At 35.1% G+C, this 24,689-nt stretch overlaps 2 long non-coding RNA genes across 2 annotated transcripts; one reads left to right on the top strand and one right to left on the bottom strand.

Moving 5' to 3' along the window:
* The first annotated feature begins 522 nt into the window (after window positions 1-522).
* Window positions 523-1,638, top strand: LOC114284586 (uncharacterized). The gene is made up of 4 exons (XR_014360847.1): window positions 523-562; window positions 696-785; window positions 870-1,198; window positions 1,298-1,638. It is a non-coding gene; the product is annotated as an uncharacterized LOC114284586 (long non-coding RNA).
* A 3,091-nt stretch (window positions 1,639-4,729) lies between these two features.
* LOC114284587 (uncharacterized) lies at window positions 4,730-5,773 on the bottom strand. The gene is made up of 3 exons (XR_003636947.2): window positions 5,636-5,773; window positions 5,233-5,550; window positions 4,730-5,146 (listed from the first exon to the last, which is right to left on the bottom strand). It is a non-coding gene; the product is annotated as an uncharacterized LOC114284587 (long non-coding RNA).
* Between the last annotated feature and the right edge of the window lie 18,916 nt (window positions 5,774-24,689).

The raw sequence follows: 24,689 nt of genomic DNA, 5'->3' as shown, positions 1-24,689 counted from the left end.
CTGTGGAAATGATGATAGAGCTAGCATGCTTATCTGTTGAAAAAAGGGAAAATGAAAAGTAATTGGGACTTGTAAGTCGTTGACATAAATATGTAATTTATGTGATTGAATCAGTGGTGACCAACTATCAATTGCTAATGTTTTAGTCATTGTCCATGGTTGGTTTAGTGTATTTCTACTGGGCTGTGGCTCACCCTATATGGGAATATCATTTTCAGGTACAGGAAGCATGCCACCTCCAAGGACATAGCTGGGAGGCTAGTGGCGGACATAGTTTTGTCGTTTTACTGTTGATGTATTACATGTAATTTCAAGCCAAGGGCTTAATGTGTAAACGAGTTAGAACTCTTTGTTGTAACCAAGTGTTAACTTGGAAAGCTGTAAGCCCGTAGGGCATTTTGTTATGAGGTTAACATGTAATACTTACATCTTGGAATTCTAATGAATGAAAGGAATGCAGTTAGTTTAAATGTAAATGCATGTCTTATCTGATGGGTTTATTGTTATTATTTTGAGGGCGTTACAGATAGTACGTAATGGCACCAAATTCCCCTCACATATGGTAATTGTAACTCGGCGGGTTATTGGAGCAATAATTCGGCAGTAGTGGTTTATTAGTGAAAATTAATTTCTAAAAGTTTAAATATCACTTTAAATGTTTAGCTAATATTATAAATGTGGAACTAATGCTACAGGAGATATCGACTTAAAACTCCTACAATTGGGAGCCTTATGGCCCACCTCTTATGATGGGGCAGATACCCTTCTCGCAGATACAACACCAAGTATTGTGTTTTTCTTCTTTTTTAATTTTTCTACCATCGTAATTTTTTTTTGTGTCATTGTGTACTTGTGTTTTTAAAATGTAGGATGGGTATAATTGGCAACTCTTTGACGAGCCTGAGTCCCTCCAGGCGACAGAACTTGGGTATTTTCAGACATATGGGGGGGATGCGCCTCAGAGTGCAGTGTACAGACATGGTGTGGGCCCATCACTTGCATCCCTAGCCTTAACGATGGTCGAGATCACTCAACAAGTTTGGGAGAAGTTAATGCGGGAGCAGGCCTCAATGATTGTCCAAAACACACAACAGATGTGTGAGAAGCTCAAAAGGGAGCTCAGGGAAGAACTCACTACACATATCAAGCAAATGACGAATTAATTTCAAGCAAAGAAGGGAGTTCAGATGCCTTCTATGTTCAGTACAAATTTTGTTTTTTTACTTACTATATTTTAATTTTAATTTTAAAAAAAAATTCTATTCGTATGTCTAATGAATTATACTTTAATGTGTAGGTTCTGGATGCATCTGAGTGGCCACTGTGCATTTAGGGAGTGTATAGAACGTAGGATCCTACTGTTGCAGCCTAGTTCTACATTGCTACCACCTCATACATGACGCGATGATCAAGTATCTCCATTACATAAACACATGCATATGTCTATATTATCACACAAACCATTTAGGTTAAAAGTGAGCCTATTAAAAACCCTTAGTGGTGTTGTGAAGTTAAGATTGATCTTACTAAAAATTTCAGATATTTTGTTCCATTTGTTGAATGGTTTGGTTGTAGAGGTTACTCATAACCTAACTATATTGGCGTATTTATTATTACTAGAAGTTGTGTTTCAAGTTATACACATGTATGGTAATACATCAAGTAAATATAATTTACTAAAATAAAAACCAAAATTCTAAATTAAAATTATGGGGTAGATGACACTAACAAAAAAGTCAGTTTATTTTTCTATCTTAATTTCTGTCTGACAAACTGAGGAATATAGTTCTGTTTTTTTTTTCCCCCCTTCTCCAATTAAGGAGAGAACAAACTTGATAAGAACACAATCACATCTAGGATAAGTGTCATGTCATTTTAGATTTGTGTTAGAAATATCTCAATATTAACTCAACATTGTCGTGCGGGTGTGGAAGAGCTGGGTAGTGGTCGTAGGTGGAAGGGTGGTGGCTGTGGCGGTTGGATCACAATTTCATTGTTGGTTGAGAGTTCCTTGATTCAAAGCCTTGATTGAGGAAGGAAATCAAAGAAGCTGCAATTTTGCACAACACTTGTGAGATCTAAGAGGAGTTGGGAGTGAGATTCGAATTATGAGAAGTGATCATGTAGCAATAGCACTGCTGATTAGAAAACCAATTCAATCTCATTCTACAAAATAATCATGGCAATCAAAGAGATAAAATCAGTCAGTAATCCCCTTTAATCCACAGTACCACAAGTCTCAACAATAGTTTGCAAATTCAGTTTAGATGTTGCAACAAAATACTTCAAAATAACTTCTACTTTTTAGTAATTTATCCCAATTACAACTTGAGCAACACTATTCCTCTGGACCTATAATAAAGAAGAAGAAGAAGAAGAAGAAGAAGAAGAAGAAGAAGAAAAAGAAGAAGACAATTAGTTTGATATTTAGTGGATGTTTGGGAAGTGGTTATTTTTTAGGCTTTTTAGTTATTTTAGTAAGCTATTTTAGTTTTTGTGTTTGGGAAGATGGGATTGATTTTTATTTGAGTTATTGTATTGAAAAATGTGTTTGAAATGATAGTGGAATGTAAAATGACTAAATTGTCCATACAAAAAATAAGAAAATACACAAGGCAGCATTACATGTGGCAGTAAGGACACTGCCACCGTCTGTCATGTGTTGACTTGGGTCAAAAATTTGTTTGTAATAAATTAATTAAGTTGATGTTAGTTTGACAAAATCAATGCATATATTTATAATAAAATTTGTATATTAATTAGTAAACCAACAAATATTAATTAGTGTACCAACAAATCTCATTGTAGAAATTATAAATACTCAAAACTTGTTGCTCCCTCGGCATCAAAATATTAATTTTTTATTATCCCAAAATATTAGTCTTTTTTTTAAAATTAATGAAAAAAATAATATATATTTTCTATTTTATCCTTCTTTCAAATTCATTACTAATACTCTTTCCGTCCTAAAATAGTGGTCCCTTTTGGGGAATCCAACTTTTTTTGGTAGTACAATTATTGTACTTTAAAAAAATTAATTTTTTAAAATTACCCCTTGATAGTACATTTTTTGGAAAATATCAATGTCATAATTGTACTTTTTATATTGTTTATGAATTTAAAGAAGGGCAAAATAGGAAATTGATATTATTTTTGTACTTGATTTTTGAAGAGGGACAAATATTTTGGGACAATAAAAATGGAATAAGAGACTAATATTTTGAGACGGAGGGAGTACAAAAAATAGCCTCAAGCTTTCTACCTCAACTACAGTCAGGCTATGAGCTACAAAGGGTAAAAAGCCTGTCTTCAGTTGTCACTTTTTGACTTTTGGATATGAGCTACAAAGGGTAAAAATGTCTTTTTACCCAGATAATGACATCCAGTTAGATTGATGCTCTCTACCTTAGCTACAGTCAGGCTACCTGACTTATTTTTTTTTATTTTTTTATTTGAGGCTAAAATAGCCTGCCCAACCCATTGCCAAACACCGCCTTTGTATCAAAAATAATATTAAGTATATGAAAACGAGAAAATTTATGAGAGAAGGTTTGAGAGAGGAGAGAATCATTGTGAGTATCAAAAATCTAAAAATCTATGACGAAATTAGGGAAAAAAAACTCTCAAACCCCTATTTCAGATATAAAAAGTTCAGATTTACACTCTAAAACTGTAGATCTACACTTTAGAAGTGTAAAAGGAGTTGTCGGAGTATCACCAGAGCACTGCTGTAAATCTCCTAGAGAGAGAAGCTCTGCTCTCAATCTGCGGAACTTCATTTTTTTTTTTTATATAATTTGAGTTGATTATGCTGCATTTTAATGCTTCATTTGTCAAGTAATGGGAAATAATTTTTAAAAAAAGGGGGACCTCAGTCCCACCAGTGTATAGGGAAGGCAAGATGTACACAGCCTTACCCAACATGATTGAGTCGTATTTATTACACATGAAGGCCTTTCTCCTTTATGAGCAAATTGATAATGCAACAATGACAAAGATGGGATCAGGTCCATTGGCTTTGATTCTTTTTTCTGTCTTATCCCTTTCTCTTCAAAGTACAAGTCTTATACTTCAAGATTGGTAGAAGAACCAAGAGAATAGGATTCTTTAATTGTGAAGCTAGGACTGTGATTTCGTCCAAGGAAATTCTTCCATTTTACCTATTTCATCATGACTGACTTGAAAAATAAATCTATTTGGGCTTTTGGTTATCAAGCTAAACCATGACATAAAGAATGCTGTTAAAATACACAGCCTTTTAGAAGAATTGAATCTTCTAATATCATCTTATTTCTTTTAATTGCAGAAGTATTTTGATAAGTGTACACACAACAGTCCTCAAGGGGATAGAGGTGGCTTTTATTTTTTGCAGCTATATGCATTCGTTCACCCATTTTTTTTAAAAAAATAAAAATAAATGTCTACATATTTTGTAAAATTTTGATTAATTATATCAATAGACTAAATAACAACTTCATTTACACTTTGATTAAGCAATTTTGTTTTAGCTTTATCTTCTTTCAAGTTAACTACATGCATAGTGAGCTTGCTTCAAGAAGTTTAAGCTAATGTGTCTAAAGTCAGCATAACGGTATCATGATTCTTTTTACATGTAAACACCACAAAATAATATATATATATATATATATATATATATATCGCAAAAAATACTGTTCAAGGTGGCAAAAACACGGAGTACATAAATTCATAAAACTGAAATGATGTAGACTTGAAAGAATGAAACAATTTATTGCATGTCTTTGTAGATGAATACACACAAATACATTAGTTACCTCAACTATTACAAAGTTGCAGAGCGTTATGTATGAAATGGAAAGTAAATAAATTTAAACAAGCAAATATAATTCAATAAAAAATTGAACAAGAAGAAGATAATAACAATTCGCCTAGGCCACTTTCCTTGGGTACGTGGATGTTGTGAAAATTTGGCTCCTTTGGAATGGTTAAAGGCCTTTTTCCCCATGACAATGACCTGGAAGCAGAAGAAGTAGCAGCTTTATTTGCATGGCTAATATCACTACGGCTTGGATCTCCTGCTTCCTCAGACCTTGAAGCTGTTGATGATATTTCCTTTATCACAGTGAGTTGTTTACCACAAGCGATTGCCTTCTTCGTTAAAGCAACCCTGAAAAGTGTATAGCTAAATCAGTCTTATGGAGAATTTTTCATAAATCAAGGATGAGATAACACTAAACCCAGAGTAGTACTCACCCTTTGGGACTAATAAACTGTTCATGCTGTGAAGATGACTTTGCCTTCCTTAAGCTGTTTTCTAATTTTTGACTAGTAACATCCCTGCCATATTCAACTCTGGAGGTTATTGGTTTAGGTTTTTGTTGTGTTGATTTGGAACATCTCTGTGGGGTTATAGTAGCTATTTTTGGATATGCTTGTCCTTCTGAAGCTGTTCGACTCTATTTCTGCAAATTACAAGATAAAGAATTTTTTCAGGAAATCTCAAACTTTTGAACCACTGCTTTCACTTGTATCGTGATTGCACTTTCTTTGTTCGAGGCACTTCTCATTTCTCTGCGATCAAATGCAAAATATCTGGCTTCAGTATTATTCATTCAATGATAAATACAAGAAATAATCCCCACAAGAAAATGCTCACTTGGATTTCATTCCCATGCTTTTTGTGCAAACTTCTGCCTGGGAGCGTTGAGGCTGCTACAATTTCCTTACGAGGAACTAGTGCTTGCATTTTCCTCTCCAAGTTTGCTTCGTTAAGAATTCCTCTCTCCTAAAAAATCATCAGTTCTATTACATGTGACAAGCAAGAACATATTTTTTTTGTACATAATTTAATTTGGGAAAAACACGGCTTACATCAGTCCTTCCTGAAAGGCTTGGGATTTGTGGGTTTTGGTTTTTTATACTTCACCCCTTGAGCACCAGTGGTATCTATAATGAGCCCTTCTTTCAATTTTTTGTCCTGTGTTTGGTTAACCTACTTAATTTCAAAAGTATAAGCTAAACAAAATAATGAGATGATGCAACCATCTAATATGAAACAGAAAATTATATGTGATAAAGTTCTTGTTATTCTAGAACACAAGAGAAAAAGAAATAGAACCTTTTTAGTAATTTCATTTGTCTCCCGCTTGCGAAATATTTTTCTTTCAAAACTAGCCTCACACTTGTTACCATCAGAGGCCAAAGCATTTTCTTTGTCATCGCTGTCCACGGCTTCACCTTCATGTCCTATTACTCCCAAATTTTTAGATTCGGTGCTGTGGTCTTCTGGGCTTTCTCTCTTCTCCGAACTTGCTTTTGTTTTTCCTTCCTTGTCAATTCCTTCACTGCTCTAATTGCCCCCTTCAGAGTTTTCTTCAAATTTGGGGAAATCATTTTCTTCCAAACTCCCTTCGTCAGAGTTTGATGAGGTGCTCATTTCGCCTCTTGAGGCATCTAACAACACCATGTCTGAATTCTTTGTTAGTGGCACTACCTCTAAGCAAGTAACAGCTTCTTCTCGATTAGAGTTTATGGTATCCAAATCTCCTGATGTTTTCTCAGTTGACAACCATTCCTCACATGCATTTCCTTCAGTAATCCTTGAACTACCTAATACTGTTGGCTTATTTTTCCTACGAAGGAAAATATTATAAATGCGAGCGTGCCAGCAAGGATTGAAAAATCCTTACAGATTAAATTCAAGCCAATTATCAAACGATTGTGTTGACGGTTCTTTTGCCTCAACAAAGAGGACTTCAAAATTGCCAAAGTGTAGAGAAAAGAAAAATTAAAAGAAGAAAGGGAGATGGAGAAAGACGATTGAGTGAACAATCAAAGTAATAATTACTTACCTCTTCTCCTATGCTTCGAAAAGGAAGTGCATGAAATGCTTCGAAATGAAAGTGCTGAAAATAAATGCTTCGAAATATAAATCTATGTTAAACTACTCCTAAGATAAGGAAAATGACAAGAAATATTGAAATCAAGTGTCTTTGATTATGAATTCTGGATCTTACAATGTAGCCATGAATGGCTATTTATAGACAAATATTTGTAGGAAAAACTTCCAGAAATAACTACCCAATAACCACCTAAAACTACCCACTTTTCCATCTTCATTCCCACAATGCCACATATTCCTCCATGTCTTCGTAACTTCCTTTAACCTCCAATTAATGCTCCATGTTCTCCACTTTATTCTCCAACATCTTTTTCACATTTCATAACTTCTCATAACCTCCAAATGAGTAGGAGGATGCCACATGTCCTGCAATTATATAAATAATAAATAATAAATAATAATAAAAATTGCAGATTTATGGTGCCAACATTACCCCCCGTGGCCCTTAAAAATGATGTTTACTTGAATTTTTGAAGGGCCGAACCAAGCACATAACTAATTTAAGCAATAAAGTGCTTCGAATAATATCAACAAAGTGCTTCGAATGATATAATAGCACCAATAAAGTGTTTCAAATGAGTATGAAATTATGACTAGATGTCTCGAATGCTAGCTATTACGGACTAGTAACAAGCTTCGAAAGTGGTACAAAGGACCAAAATCATCTTTCGAAGGTTGAAAGTGCCGACAAAGGACAAATTACATCCTTAGAAATACTCAGCAAAGCTTCGAAGGTTCACAACCACCATTATTGTTTCTTCGAAGCTGTTAATGCAAGATGGAGTGCTTCGGAGCTTACAAAATTATGGCAAAAGGGCCTTCGAAGCAGCTTTTGTCCAACATTGTAGTTATTCACATTTTGTATGTTCTGGTTCATACATAATTAATGAAAATATTAATTTTGTGCTTTGAACCAATTATTAATTCTTCGAAGACACCAAAACTGTTGTTCTTCGAACCACCTTATCATGCCAAAAACAGACATTATTCGACAACTAATTAATTGTCATTTTACATATATTTGAAGAGATGTAGACATTTCGAAAGTTTTCAAAGCTTTATACAGTTTCGAAGGTGAAGTAATCAACCTTCGAAACAACTCTTGATGCTTCGAATGTATTTTCAAAGCTTTATACAGCTTCAAAGGTGAAGTAATCAACCTTCGAAACAACTCTTGATGCTTCGAATGTGTCTTCGATGCTTTGATTGTGTACATACAAACAACTGGCCATCAATTTGAAGAGATAAGCCATTCTCAACTATTTATTTAAATGCACAAGCTTTTTCTAGCCAAGTTCATGCATTTTAAATGGTCATCCCTTGTTCTTAGTGCTTCGAACTCATAAGAACAATTTGTTAATTTTATTAGCCACATCATCAGAATTATATTTTGATGTGAACCACAAATCCAAAAAGGATTTTGAACACCAAAAGTCATGGTATAGTGTGACCATGAAAATTCATACTTTTTGACATTTTGAAAAATGTCAAAAATTTTGAATTCATGAACAGTGGCTTGTTCATTATTCTTGACCATGTTTGTTTTAAAAACTTGACTTTTGCCGAATAGGTTTTCATAATTATTTGGCAAAGTGGGTTGTTTTTCCATGTTAGCCATTAATGGCTTATGAAAATCACCCATAGATATGTTATTTTCATGACTTGACTCTCTAAAATTTGGTTTTTGGATCCCTCGAGTCATGCATGGAACATCATTCTTAGCCAAATTTGGCTCAAGAACATGCTCTTTCATTGTGTTAATTTCATAATTTGGCTCTTTAAAAACGAACTCTTGAACCCCCCGAGCCATTGATGAAATAAACTCTTTGCTTTTGCTATTTTCAACCATGGAAAAATTCTGAAAAAATTCACCAATTCCGGCCATTAAAACCTCAGTTATAGACTTGGTAGTGAGAGTTGATAACTCATCATTCCATTGGTGAATTTCCATATCAAGTTGATGAATTTTTTCAATTAAATGGTGTCTTTTTTCTTCCACCAAATAATATTGTAATGGACGAAAGTTTATTTCATCAAGAAAATGGATCTCTTCTTGAAGATCCAAAATTTTTCTTTCACGCCAATATATTTCAAATTGACAAGTTCGAATGCCGAAATCCAAATTGTTTGTCATTTCTTACACTTGGCTGTCCCACTGGGCGTGCCAAAAATGTTGGCTTATTTTTCCTACGAAGGAAAATATTATAAATGCAAGCGTGCGAGCAAGGATTGAAAAATCCTTACAGATTAAATTCAAGCCAATTATCAAACGATTGTGTTGACGGTTCTTTTGCCTCAACAAAGAGGACTTCAAAATTGCCAAAGTGTAGAAAAAAGAAAAATTAAAAGAAGAAAGGGAGATAGAGAAAGACGATTGAGTGAACAATCAAAGTAATAATTACTTACCTCTACTCCTATGCTTCGAAAAGGAAGTGCATGAAATGCTTCGAAATGAAAATGCTGAAAGTAAATGCTTCGAAATATAAATCTATGTTAAACTACTCCTAAGATAAGGAAAATGACAAGAAATATTGAAATCAAGTGTCTTTGATTATGAATTCTGGATCTTACAATGTAGCCATGAATGGCTATTTATAGACAAATATTTGCAGGAAAAGCTTCCAGAAATAACTACCCAATAACCACCTAAAACTACTCACTTTTCCATCTTCATTCCTATAATGCCACATATTCCTTCCTGTCTTCATAACTTCCTTTAACCTCCAATTAATGCTCCATGTTCTCCACTTTATTCTCTAACATCTTTTTCGCATTTCATAACTTCTCATAACCTCCAAATGAGTAGGAGGATGCCACATGTCCTGCAATTATATAAATAATAAATAATAATAAAAATTACAGATTTATGGTGCCAACAAATACCGAGCCATCCCTTGATTTCATGTCAATCTCCATGCTGCTTAAGTCATTTTCAACCGTTTCCTTGGGCATAGAGTTGCAAGGTTTATTTCCCTTCTCGATACATCTTAAAGATTTATTTCCCTTCTCCTTGCAGTTTGGAGGCCTAAACAATTCCTTGGCCTTGCTTTTGTCCTTGTAAGCACTAAGTTTTGTTCTAGAAGGATTCAAAGGCAATGATTTGTCAGGATCGCGTCTAATGTCCTTCGATGATTTGGTAGAATGCCCCAATATGCACTTCCTTTGACTGGCTATCTCAAGCCTTTTCATCCCTTCACAAATCTTCATTAAAGGAGTACGCAATTCCGATGAAGTTTTTATGCTGATGACTTTCTTTGGGGATTGGAAAACCAAAGCCTTTGCTACCGTTCTATTCTTTGGTTCTGCAATGTTTGTTGGCTTCAGGTTCTGAACACTTCGAAAGGAGTTTGGACTAGGAAGGCAATTTTTGTTCCTGGGAGTAGTTAAGTACTTGGCTGTAACTTGCTTGACCTTGGGATTTGGGGTTGAACTGAGCTTGGAAAGAGGCTTAACTTTCCCTCTTGCATCACCCATTTTCTGAGAAAATGAAGAAATCATTGCTAATCTTGATATTCTAGACTTTGAAGGTTTTGCTGGAACTGAAAGTGGGCATTTCTCATTCACACTAAAAGATCAAGTAAAGCGTGTTGGTGAAAATTAAAATTACATAGACCACAGACAACAAATGATAAAAATTTGAATTCATCCATTTAAAACCTTTTTTTTTTAGTACCTAGAATTCTTTTTCCTAGGAAGCACGAATACGGGATACGGGTACGATACGATACGGATACGGCGATATGACAAAATTCAAAAAAGTAGGATACGGATACAGCGGGGATACGTTCATAAAAAATATTTTTTTCACAATTTTTAGTAATGTAGCATACACAAAAATAAAACTTCAACAGTTTTTTTGTAATGTAACATACATAAAATAAAACTTCAACAATTTTATGGTAAACAAATCAAACAAAACAAATTGTATGTAACTCATTTCCTAAAACAAAACAAAACAATTTTTTAGTAATGTAACTCATTTCCTAAAATTTATGGTAAACAAATAAAACAAAACATTAATGTTGCATCACCCATAACAACCATAATGCATCACCCATAACAAAAAATTCATCAATTCAATTAAATTTCAACAATATAACATCACCCATAACAACCATAATGCAATTCAATCCCAAATTAAGGGGGAAAAAATTTACAAAGTTCATTTATTTATCAATAAGTTTATTTATTTATAAGTTTTTTTTACCTTATTTGATTTATTAATAAGTTTACAAAGTTTATAATTTTATAAGTTGACAAAATTTATTTTTAATAAGTTTATTTATTTATTTATTAATAAGTTTTTTTTACCTTATTTGATTTATTATTAATAAATTTACAAAATTTATAATTTTATAAGTTGACAAAATTTATTTTTAATAAGTTTATTTATTTATTTATTAATAAGTTTTTTTACCTTATTTTATTTATTTATTAATAAGTTTATTTATTTATTTGTTTTATCAGATAAAACAAATAATTTTTTTTTTAATTTTTTTATTTGTTTTATCAGATAAAACCGAATACATATAATTTTTTTTAATATCTTATTTGATTTGCAGTATACATACAAAAAAATTAATATATATATATACATATGCAAAACAGAGAGACGAATCGAGATCTCCAACCAGACAGATAGATCGAGCGACATCGAGAGGGAGAGGGAGAGAGAGAGAGTTTGTGAGATCGAGTGAGGCAGACAGAGGGAGCAAAAGGGAGAGAGAGAGGGACGAACCTAATGATCGACGATCGTGGAGCTCTTGTTCGCGAACCTGGTCGACGATCGGCGAGCTGCTGTTCGAGACGACTACAAACTCCTTCTCCTCCTCCTTCGTGGCTGCTATTCGACCTAGGTAAGAGAGGGTTTGATTGATTATTATTTTTCCTTTTTTTTGTGTTTTATTTCATCTCATTTTCAGATTTTATAATTTGACCCCATTTTAAGTTTTTTAAATTATTTTTTTGCCCCACCGTATCCATACCGTATCCTGACCGTATCCTCGCGTATCCTAGACGTATCCAAAATTCAAAAATTAAAAAAAAAATTGGATACTTCATTTCTCGTATCTGATATGTATCTCGCCGTATCGGGCGCGTATATGTATCCGATACGCGTACGTGGCCTATTTCGGAGTATCCGTGCTTCATAGCCCTTGTAGTGTCGAGACCTACGATATACTACTCTATGATGACTAGAAAAATGGTTCCACACCGACTCACCGGCGACGCCGACACCGACACGACTCTCGTCCTTCTCTCTCCAAGGTAAGTAAGTATATCTATATATAATCTCAGTATTCTTATTCTGATTAGGGCTTTTTTACATTACATTTAACTTGATTGTTTTGATTCAACGAAAACGCAGACAGGCATTGGAGAGTGGAGGCAAACATTTTGGTTGAGGCAAACATTTTGGTTGAATTTGAGGCTCTGGTTGTCTTTACCTATAGTCACCACTGTTTAAAAGTACCCTCTCTAACCTTTTTTTTTTTTCTTCCTTCTCTCAAATAAAAATTGAGATGTTGATTTATGGTTTATTTGTGATTGAAGTGATGTGTATTGATGTGCTAAAATTAAGGATTTTGATTTATTGTTATTTATGCTAAAAGTAGGGATTGTGGTGTCATAAATTAGGATTTTTTATTTGTGGTGATTTGCGCAAAAATTAGGGATTTTGATTTGCGCTAAAAGTAGTGATTTTGATTGACGATTTTTATTTTAGTTAAAAAGAAAATAGTCATGGAAAAATACTTCAAGACTGTGTTTGGTTTATGGATTTGGACACGGAAAGAAAAAATGTAGGAGAATTGTGAATGAAATATAGTTATATTTCATCTGTGTTTTACACACCTTTTTCCTTTCGCTTCCTAAATTCCTTCTCAAATCCACAAACCAAACATAGCACAAAAGAAAATGAATGTTGGAATTGTCTATTACTAAAAAAAGATGATAAATTTTTTTCCCTTGAAACATAGTTGCATAGAAATCAATTTGGTCTAGGAAGCACGGATACGGATACGGGATATGGGTACGATACGATACGGATACGGCGATACAACAAAATTCAAAAAAGTAGGATACGGATACGGCGGGGATATGTTCATAAAAAATATTTTTTTCACAATTTTTAGTAACGTAGCATACACAAAAATAAAACTTCAACAATTTTTTAGTAATGTAACATACATAAAATAAAACTTCAACAATTTTATGGTAAACAAATCAAACAAAACAAATTGTATGTAACTCATTTCCTAAAACAAATTGTATATAACTCATTTCCTAAAACAAAACAAAACAATTTTTAGTAATGTAACTCATTTCCTAAAATTTATGGTACACAAATAAAACAAAACATTGATGTAGCATCACCCATAACAACCATAATGCATCACCCATAACAAAAAATTCATCAATTCAATTAAATTTCAACAATATAGCATCACCTATAACAACCATAATGCAATTCAATCCCAAATTAAGGGGGAAAAAATTTACAAAGTTCATTTATTTATCAATAAGTTTATTTATTTATTTATTTATAAGTTTTTTTTTACCTTATTTGATTTATTAATAAGTTTACAAAGTTTATAATTTTATAAGTTGACAAAATTTATTTTTAATAAGTTTATTTATTTATTTATTAATAAGTTTTTTTTTTACCATATTTGATTTATTATTAATAAATTTACAAAATTTATAATTTTATAAGTTGACAAAATTTATTTTTAATAAGTTTATTTATTTATTTATTAATAAGTTTTTTTACCTTATTTTATTTATTTATTTGTTTTATCAGATAAAACAAATAATTTTTAAAATTTTTTTTTTATTTGTTTTATCAGACAAAACCAAATACATATAATTTTTTTTAATATCTTATTTGATTTGCAGTATACATACAAAAAAATTAAAAAAATATATATATACACATGCAAAATAGAGAGACGAATCGAGATCGACCAAGAGGGGGGAGATGAGATCGAATCGAGATCTCCAACCAGACGGACAGATCGAGTGAGAGTGAGAGGGAGAGGGAGAGGGAGAGAGAGAGAGTTCGTGAGATCGAGTGAGGCAGACAGAGGGAGCGAAAGGGAGAGAGAGAGAGGGACGAACTTTATGATCGACGATCGTGGAGCTCCTGTTCGCGAACCTGGTCGACGATCGGCGAGCTGCTGTTCGAGACGACTAAAAACTCCTTCTCCTCTTCCTTCGCGGCTGCTGTTCGACCTAGGTAAGAGAGGGTTTGATTGATTATTATTTTTCCTTTTTTTTGTGTTTTATTTCATCTTGTAGACAAGCCCGCGGGGGACCTCGCCACAGCTCGGACTCGACTTTCGTCAGTCACGGTTCTAAGTCTGAACCAAAGAGTCCAAATCCGGCAAATCGTTTTTGAGAAAACTGATTTTGAAAGAAGTGCCAAACATGGACTGCTTTGCCAGATGCAGAGTCGCCACCTAAATATTTTATTTTGGGAAATTTAGGAAACCCTGACTCGGTGCCAAAAGGCCACGTGTCCGTCATCACCAAAGTTGCCTCGGCTCGGGAACTTGGGTACGATTAGGGAAGGTCACTTCGTGAGCACCCCCGCTCGCCCGGTCATAGACCGGCCTCTACTAACCATGATATCAATTTTTGAAAACATTGTGAGTTCTTATTCCGGTTTATTAGCCTAGGTTACTATGTGATGCGCACAGCATACAAATATAGACCGGGTCGCCTGAATTGGAACGAAACATTTCATGTTTGTTTTTGAAAATGGTTTGCTACCCGCAAGTAGGCTTTAGAACATTTGATGATTTATTCCAATTTAAGTAACCCAACCTTCACCCACAGGCATTCAGGCAGTTATATCAGATAAGCACATAGCCTCATGGTAAGCATGCTATTCATGGCAGTCACTCACACGCATGCAAGGATGCTAAAGCATAAAGCTTACCGAGTACTCCAAGCCAAAATAGCAACTCATTAGAAATCATGCATGAATCCTAAGTATACAGAAATGTCTAATGCAACACATGCAAAATGCAACTATAGCAGGCTCGGCTATTCTATGATGGCATATGAAATGTTACAATTATCATGTATTCAACTTTGAAATTGAAAGTACAATGCAGTTAGTATGATGCGCCGAGCCCGGTGCATGCAATACAGATGAATGAATGCAAACATGCTGTCATACTGTATGCTAATTTAAATATGCCCTAATCTAACCATCATAAGCGGATAAATAAAAGGGAGAAAGACGTGGGGTTGGAAGACATACATCACACTCACGCACACTTATTACAGTTGTGCCCTCACTCAGAGGGTCCAAATAAATATACAGTCCCGAATAAAAGAATATTACAGTCCAAAATATTACAGATTCCTAATTAATTAATGAATTAACTAAGAAAGCTTAATAAAACTGGCATGCAAGCCAGGGACTGCCTTGCTTCTGATGGATGATGCATGTCCGGGTTGTCTTGTGCGGAAATCCACCGGAATGCCCCAATTAGCCTCTGTTTACACCTGTTCTTGAAATGCGTGCCAAGCCCCGAAAAGTTGCTGATTCTTCGTTTTGCTGCAACAGAGAGCAGGAAAGGGGCATAGCAATGTATTTGCACAGATATATGCATGTCTCGATCCTCGTGCCACCAATCACGCGTACCGAGGCATGATGGCCGAGGAGCCGAAATGCACAACTCAATATAGGATGAATGCACATGAAACTACAGCTAAAACCTAACTCCATCATGGATAATCCGGAGTGTCGGTGACTGGGGAATTGAGACACATTCCGTCACTCAGAGTACGAAATGTACCTCGTTTCCCGTGCCCGGGCTAACTCCTATTTCGGACACGATGCGATATGCATGATATGCATGAAATGCAACTAAGATATAATCCTAACATACACAATGCTATGAAAATGAGATGCCTCGAAATGCGTGCACACGGGCACGCAAACCGAGAAAATGACAGAATGCAATCTAAGATACAACCTAGTATGCACTATGCTGTGAAAATGATATGCCTCGAAATGCGTGCACACGGGCGCGCAAACCGAGGCGACGGTATATGCAATGCAAGTGACATGAAAACATGATATGGGCTTTTACCAACATGAGTGAGCCTCAGCCACACTCACATAGGATGCCGTCGGATAAAAACGAAGTGCCTCGAAACGCGTGCACACGGGCACGCAAACCGAGGCGATGGCAAAATGCGATGTAATGACATGGAAACATGATATGGGCTTATACCAACATGAGTGAGCCTCAGCCACACTCACATAGGATGCCGTCGGATAAAAACGAAGTGCCTCGAAATGCGTGCACACGGGCACGCAAACCGAGGCGATGGCAAAATGCGATGTAATGACATGAAAACATGATATGGGCTTATACCAACATGAGTGAGCCTCAGCCACACTCACATAGGATGCCGTCGGATAAAAATGAAGTGCCTCGAAATGCGTGCACACGGGCACGCAAATCGAGGCGATGGCAAAATGCGATGTAATGACATGAAAACATGATATGGGCTTATACCAACATGAGTGAGCCTCAGCCACACTCACATAGGATGCCGTCGGATAAAAACGAAGTGCCTCGAAATGCGTGCACACGGGCACGCAAACCGAGGTGATGGCAAAATGCGATGTAATGACATGGAAACATGATATGGGCTTATACCAACATGAGTGAGCCTCAGCCACACTCACATAGGATGCCGTCGGATAAAAACGAAGTGCCTCGAAATGCGTGCACACGGGCACGCAAACCGAGGCGATGGTAAAATGCGATGCAATGGCATGGAAATGGCATATAGGATGCAACATGGACTTATACTAACATGAGAGAGCCTCGGCCACACTCACATAAGAGGCCGGTGGATGAAAATGAAGTGCCTCGAAATGCGTGCACACGGGCACGCAAACCGAGGCAATGGCATACGCAATGCAATACGGCTAAAATGGCATATGAAATGCAAAATGGACTTATACTAACATGAGAGAGCCTCAGCCACACTCACATAAGATGCCGGTGGATGAAAATGGAGTGCCTCGAAATGCGTGCACACGGGCACGCAAACCGAGGCAATGCATACGCAATGCAAATGACATGGAAAATGACATACAAGCATGCTAATGGATTTTCAGCAATGAAAAGTGGGGGAAAACAGCCCCGAAACGAGGCGAAAACACACCCGATGCATGGAATCTCTCCCGAAATGCAAAATTAGGCACACAAAATGAACTACAGCTATACAAAGCATGCATAATTGGTACATGGAATGAAAAGACAGAAGCAAGGCAGCCCCAAAATAAGCATTTTTCCAGTACAAATCATGGCCAAACAGCAAACAAGGATAGGGCACCAATGACATGCAAAAATGGCCCTAAACATGAGATTATGAAGCAACTCATGGCTTCTAACTCCAAATAGGTTAGGGCCCTTCAACAAAGTTGAAGAGGGGCCCAAAATATGATGTTTTCCAGAACTGTAAAAACCCCAAAAACAAACACAGGTATGGCTGCACTCCCATGCAAGAAAAAGGGCCAAAAGGTGGCCAAAGAGGCAAGTGGTATATGTAAAGCCCAAACTGAAAAATTCCCTTCTACAACATTGAAGAGGGATAAAAAATAAACATATTTACAGAACTGTAAAAACTCCAAAACAGTATAAAAACATGCTAGAAATGCAATGCAAAATGAGGCTCAAAAGAGGCTATAACACAAAGTATACAAAATATTCCACAAACGGCCAAAGACCCTTAATGAAACATGAAGAATGGGACAAAATAAGACTATTTTCAGAACTGTAAAATGGCCAAAAACAAAAGCATGATAGGCTAACAAAACATGCAAGAATGGGGACCAAAAGAGAGATATAACATGAAGTGGCATATGGAGGTCCCAAACCATGAAAGGCCCTAAATAAAACATGAAGAATGGGCCAAAATAAGACTATTTTCAGAACTGTAAAATGGCCAAAAACAAAAGCACAATAGGCTTCCAAAGCATGCAAAAATGGGACCAAAAAGGGAGTATAAAGGCAAGTATAGCATGGAGGTCCCAAACAGTGTTGATCCCTTCTTCAATGTTGAAGAGGGGCTCAAAATAAGCCTATTTACAGAACTGTAAAAACTCCAAAACAGATCACACACAAGCTAAAAAAATCATGCAAGAAAACGGTATTTAAGAAGGGTATTGAAGCAAGTGCAATATGGGGGGCTCAAACAGGGTTGATCCCTTAAGAAAAAGTGAAAATGAGCTCAAAACAAGGCCACCTTCAGTTATGGCCGGAGCTCAAAACAATAAGCATAAGGAGCTAAGATATAGGCCAAAAAAATGCACAAAAGAGGGAAAATGGGACTCACCCTTGTAGAACCAATCTTTAGCAACCTTTGGACTGAGTTTGGGAGCTTTTAACCTCTGGAGGACAGCCTCAAGCTGCTGGAATGGGCGTTGGAGGTATTGTGCTATGGCTTGGTGTGTAAATGGCCAAGGATAAGCCCCTTTTGGACCCTTTAACCCACCCAAATGTAGAGAGAGAGGGAGATATATAGAGAGAGTGATATATATCTCTCCTATATCAGATTTTTCTAACCTCCTAAAGGGGAGGGGAGGCTCTCTTTATATAGAGAAACCAAAGGGGCAAAGCATCTCTTGGAAGATTTGACCAAAAGGGCCAAGCTTCTCTTAGAAGCTTGGAGCAAAAGGGCCAAGCTTCTTGGAGAAGCTAGGCAAAAAGGGTCAAGAGGTTCAAGATTCTTGGAGAAGCTAGCCAAAAGGGTCAAAAGATTCAAGCTTCTTGGAGAAGCTAAACAAAAAGGTTCAAAAGGGTCAAGCTTCTTGGAGAAGCTTTAAAAGGGTCAAAAGGTTCAAGCTTCTTGGAGAAGCTAAAAAAAAGGTCAAGCTTCTTGGAGAAGCTAAAAAAGGGGTCAAGCTTCTTGGAGAAGCTAAAAGAGGTCAAGCTTCTTGGAGAAGCTAAAAAAAGGTCAAGCTTCCTCAAGAAAAGGTCTCGGTTAGGAGAAGTGGCCGATTGATCAAAAATAGTGGCCGGCCATGAACTTTTAGGGTCCTCCCATGTGTGTACATCACAAATATGTGGTTCAAAGTTCAAGAAAATGGGCCCAAGGTGTTCAACATTAGCCCGGAAGGAGGGGGTCAAAAGGGTCAAGTAGCATTAATGGCCGGCCACCAACTTTTAGGGTCCTCCCATGTGTGTACATCACAAATATGTGGTTCAAAGTTCAAGAAAATGGGCCCAAGGTGTTCAACATTAGCCCGGAAGTGCGAAAAACGGGCGCCGGAGGGCGTCGGAGGATGTATAACTGGTTGCTGCAACAATTGCTGGCCTCCCACCATTCAGTGACCTCTCTAGTGATAAAACAGAGGTACCTGCCAAAAATGAACGAAAACCGTTGCAAAACGAATGTTCGGGGGCCAAAACGCGCAGTTCGGGGTCCCGAAAATGGGCTGTTAAGCACTGAAAGTGGCATCCGGCCACGAAGTGGGTTTCTCTGACCCCAGTGTCCCTCAAAAGGGAGAAAATAAGATGTATGCCAAAATTTAGAGCAAATGGACAGGGTTAAGCGGTCCCGAACCGAGGCACACGGCCTGACAGCTCCGAAAACCGGGAACCGGGCTCCGAAATGGGCAAAATGGCCTATAGCCACAAAATGTAGCCCACGGCCACTGAGAGATGGTCTACAGGACCTCTCACTACTAAAGAAAGGGTCTTTTGAGTCGGTTTTTTGAGTCGGCAAATTTTACCGTCGCAAAAGGTAGCCTTTTTGAGACGGTACAGAGTTACCGACTCAAATACCAAACCTTTAGTGTCGGCACCGTTGGCCGACACAAAAAATTAATATTTGATAGTATTATTTGAGTCGGTTGAATTTACCGACGCAAAAGATAGACCTTTTGAGTCGGCATAGACCTTTTGCGTCGGTAAATTTGTGCCGACGCAAAAAATTAGACCTTTTGAGTCGGCATAGACCTTTTGCGTCGGCAAATTTGTGCCAACGCAAAAAATTAGACCTTTTTGTGTCGGCAACTGATGCCGTAGCAAAAAAAAAAAATTTATAACCAAGATATATATTTATTTACTTGATTATATTTAATAAATATATTTATTTATACATATACTTTTATATTAATATTGAGTGTATATACTATAAATAATATATATCTCGTTTAATATCTGAAAGAGGTGTGGTGGTGAAGTGGGTGTAGTGCGTTGACCTTGGGTCAACTTGTCCAAATGGGTGTGTGTTCGAACCTTGGGAGCCTCAGTGAGAAAATTATGAGTTAAATTTTTTAAAACATTTAACCACTTTTTGAGTCGGCAATCTACCGTCTCAAAAAATTAAAACTTTTTGCGTCGGCAGATTGCCGACTCAAAAATTTTTTGCGACCCCACCATTTTCGTCCCTTGAGTTGCCGTCGAAACGCCGTCGCAAAAAAGTTTTTGCGTCGGCAAATCCGCTATTTGCGACGGCAAGCTGCCGACTCAAAAGCCCTGCTTTTTAGTAGTGTCTCCCTCCCCTCAGGAAAAGAAACAGAGAAAACCGAGTCTGGTTCGCAAACCGAGACAAGGCACAGAAGAGGGTTCGGAAGTCCGGAGGCAGGGCTCACGGCCGCGACTCTGAAACTTCTAAACGAGCACATTATGCAACATCACCAAGCGCTCAATCGGTGACGTCTGAGTCTTAAGGTCGGTTAAAAATGGGGTGTCTACACATCTCATTTTCAGATTTTATAATTTGACCCCATTTTAAGTTTTTTAAATTATTTTTTTGCCTTGCCGTATCCATACCGTATCCTGACCATATCCTCGCGTATCCTAGACGTATCCGAAATTCAAAAATAAAAAAAATTGGATACTTCATTTCCCGTATCTGATACGTATCCCGCCATATCGGGCGCGTATCCGTATCCGATACGTATTCGATACGCGTACGGGGCCTATTTCGGAGTATCCATGCTTCATAGATGATACATTGGGATTGTTTTTATTGCAAATTTTATTAGCCGATCAAATTGGAAAATTTTTAATCGATTAATGATTTATCTAGTGAATTTATTCAACAATAATTGGTGGCCCGAAAAATCATGGCTCGAATGATTCAAAAAATTGAAAACAACGTCGTTTTGAGTATAAAACGATGTCGTTTTGACACAATCGAGCCATTCGAGTCACAAAAATTCAGGCCACCAAACATTTTTCGAATTTATTTTAGGATTTTAGATAAATTACCAATAGATTCTAATAGTTAGATTTAATTCTCATTAAGTCCTATTGAAAATAAGTCTTGATAAAATTGTCGCTAAAAATAATTTTTTTGTGACAATTTTTTATATATGTCATTAAAAATTGATAATTAATGAATTTTTTTGTCATAATTTTTATAAATTATCGCTAAAATTTACAATTAATATTTTATGCGAATTAGTCCGAATGTGTTTTGAAAAGAAATTTATTTGGGCTAATTCGGTCAACACAAATTTGGCAGAGTGGTCTGTTTTTAATATTAAGAGCACCTCCAAGTTGGAACAAAAAATTTATTAAATTTCAATAAAAAATTAATGAAATTTTTGATTTGATGTCGTTGGATTTAATATTAAAATTATATTTTCATCAAATTTTTTTACTTTTCTAGTTGTCCAGGCAGATGTCGTAAAGGTCATCCGGACATGAACAAAAAAAATTGCCAAATTGTCTTAGGTGGACATCCGGTCCAACAGCAATAATTTAAATTTGATAAAATATCTATTTCTCCCTCTATTTGATATCACTTTAATAAAAACGTTAAAGTTCATTTTTTAAGACTTTTTTTTTTTTTTAATTTTGAATTTGATAAAAGATTTGAGTAATGGTTGGAGATGGTCTAAGAGATGTTAATCATTATTTCTATGGAAAAAAAAGAAGAAGATAATTTTAGTTTAAGGGATTGATATTAAGATTTTATAAGGTAAACAATATATAATATCTTTATATGTGACGAATTAAAATTTTTCTAATAATATTATTGATGGCCTTAATTAATATAAAATATATATATTTGACCTCTCCTACTATCAAAAGTTGGGAAGAAATGTTTTACTAATTTCTCAACAAAAATTATATATATAATAAATAATTATCTCACTAAATTAATTGAATAATTAATCTTATACTAATTTATAAAATTATTAACTTTTCACTAATCAAATAAGGCCTTTTTTTTTTTTTTTTTTTTGGGGGGGGGGGCTATGTTCATTATTTTGATGCGATTAAATAGGATAGAATTATCGATAAAACTGTGAGGTATAAATTATATTATAAAATTAGGTGAGATGAAATATTAGATATATGATAAAATTTTGAAAAATAAGTTATACTTTTGAATAATAGAGGTGAGGAAATCTTATGGTACAGACCTCTTCAAGGGTGTTTACCATATGCAATCAACTACATAATATATAATTTTACTATAAAATTTTGTAGTATCAATTACAAAACGTACAATCTCATTACAAATTAACGAAATAAAATATTCAAAATTTTACGGTTCATATAACAAAAGTGGTGGTGGATGGTGTGGGGTGGTGGGAAGAGTGGGAGATGGAGAGAGAAAATGAATGAAAAATTATTTTTTAAATAAATGAAACCAAATAAAAAAAATGAAATATATTATAATGATGTATACACATCAAAATATGAATTTGTTAAATTATATGTGTATGTTTATGTATATAAATAGAAAAATAATATGAACTCACCCTTAGGAACTCATAATTTATCCCAAATGGATTTGTATGGTGTAGTTGATGAAGTGTGGATTCATGTGTAAAATGAATTTGAGCTATTAATTTATTTTTTTGGATAAATTCTGAGTTGATTGGGATGGATTTGTGGTGTTGTTGATACAAATAAATAAAATTATATTAAAATTTATGTTGCAACATATGCAATATAGGAGAATAATTTAATCTCTAGCAAGTTTAACTTTAATAAATAAATATAATTTTAATTATAAATTTATTTTTAAATTGAATACTCACTTTAATAGTCAATATAATGATTAAATTAGTAGGAGAATTAATATATTAAAATTAAATAATAACTCTAATTATTTAATTTTATTTTTTATTTATTTTTCTATTAAAGATATTTATAAATTGAAATTTAAAAAAAAAAAATCCTAGGCATGCCTACATTCTTGTTTGAAAAAATATTAAAGATATTATAGGCATGCCTACATTCTTGTTTAAAAAAAATATAAAAAAAAAAACCTAAGCTCTCAAAATGCTCACAAAAGCACAGACCAAAAAAGAAGAAAAAATAGGAAGAATAAAAAAAAAGGAAAAATTATTTATAAGTCCTATTAGGGAGACTTATGTAATGTAAAGTCCTATAAAATTTCTTATTGAGTTTGAAGTCCTATTTAAATTAGAAAGTATTCCATTAAGTCCTATCTATTGTGTTTAAATAGAATTAGTTTACTTTTATACCCTTGATATATGTTGCAATGTTTTAACCGTATTGTTTCCAAACTGTTTGGTGCCGTGATATGCGCCATGATCGCAGAGTCTGTTAGGTTTTCAAAATTTTATTGGGTTGGATGGTTTGGTTGTTTCATCTTGCCGCTTTGGAGTCAGATTGTTTGAGGGAAGGAGATCAAGTTGTCTGCTTATTTAATTGGTGAGTGTTGCTCTGGTTTTTTCCCTATTGTTTTGTTTTCAATGTCCTTATATATCGTATGGATTTCGCAATCTGTCATAGCAATCCATTAGCACACTTTGTAATGGTAATCTCGCATCAAATTCCGTGGTAATGATATTGTGTTATAATGTTCACATACGTGTCACATTACGTTTTGTAAAAGTATTTTACGAAAGCTTATTAGATTAGAAAGTGAAAATGTGAGAATGTTGCTGGGTTCTGTAAAATGGTATAGCCATACATTGGCGCAATTCCCTTAGACTCAAAGGTTGTTACGTGCGTAATGGTCTGTGTTACATTCGTATGTATTTAGTTTGTGTTTTGCAGTTGTGCTACTTTTTCAAAACATATGTCACATTACGAATCATAAAATTATTGGGCTTTATTTTTTTCCTTTTCAATGTCTCATTTGCTTGTTTGTGGATACTATTGGAATGTATGTGAATGTAACGCACATACACATAGACATGAGCATGGTTTTTGTATTGTGTTGTCTCATTCTTGTATTTACTGTGGACATATGTGTCACATTTCGTTTCGCAAACTCTCTGGTTTATATTTTTTACAATTGAATGTGACAATTGTATCGGTTGATGGAAATTATTGGAATGTATATTAATGTTAATCTGACTTTTCTTTGTATGTTATTTAATTTGGGTTGTCATTGTTCAGATATAAAATTGAATGTGATTGATTGTTATTGAATATGGGTTGGACCACGTTGTTCAATGTCGATGTTACTGCGCTCACATTTGATTTCATGTCACATATCTTCCATGCATTGTTCTTTTGTTTTTTGTAGAATGTATGACACGGTTAATGTTTCATTCATTTTGTTGTGCAGGATATGGACATCATACTATTTTGCACCTTCGGTTCATCCACGATTGCTGTCAGGGGTGTTAATGGATTGATATTAAAACAATTGATACAAAATTTATATGGCAGGTGGGTGGATATGACACCATCATCAATTTCCATATCTTACAAATTATCGTGTCATGAGAACCAATTCATGATGAGTAATAATGTGGATATGAAAAACATGTTTTCCATTGCAAGGTCCATTGGCGTTACCTATATTAACGTTGCGATTGACTCGTAAA

This window comes from Camellia sinensis, chromosome 2, assembly GCF_055761805.1.
Source record: "Camellia sinensis isolate YWXY chromosome 2, ASM5576180v1, whole genome shotgun sequence".
Taxonomy (NCBI): domain Eukaryota; kingdom Viridiplantae; phylum Streptophyta; class Magnoliopsida; order Ericales; family Theaceae; genus Camellia; species Camellia sinensis.
The sequence above is the reverse complement of the archived record's forward strand: the minus strand, read 5'-3'. Positions and strand labels throughout refer to the sequence as shown.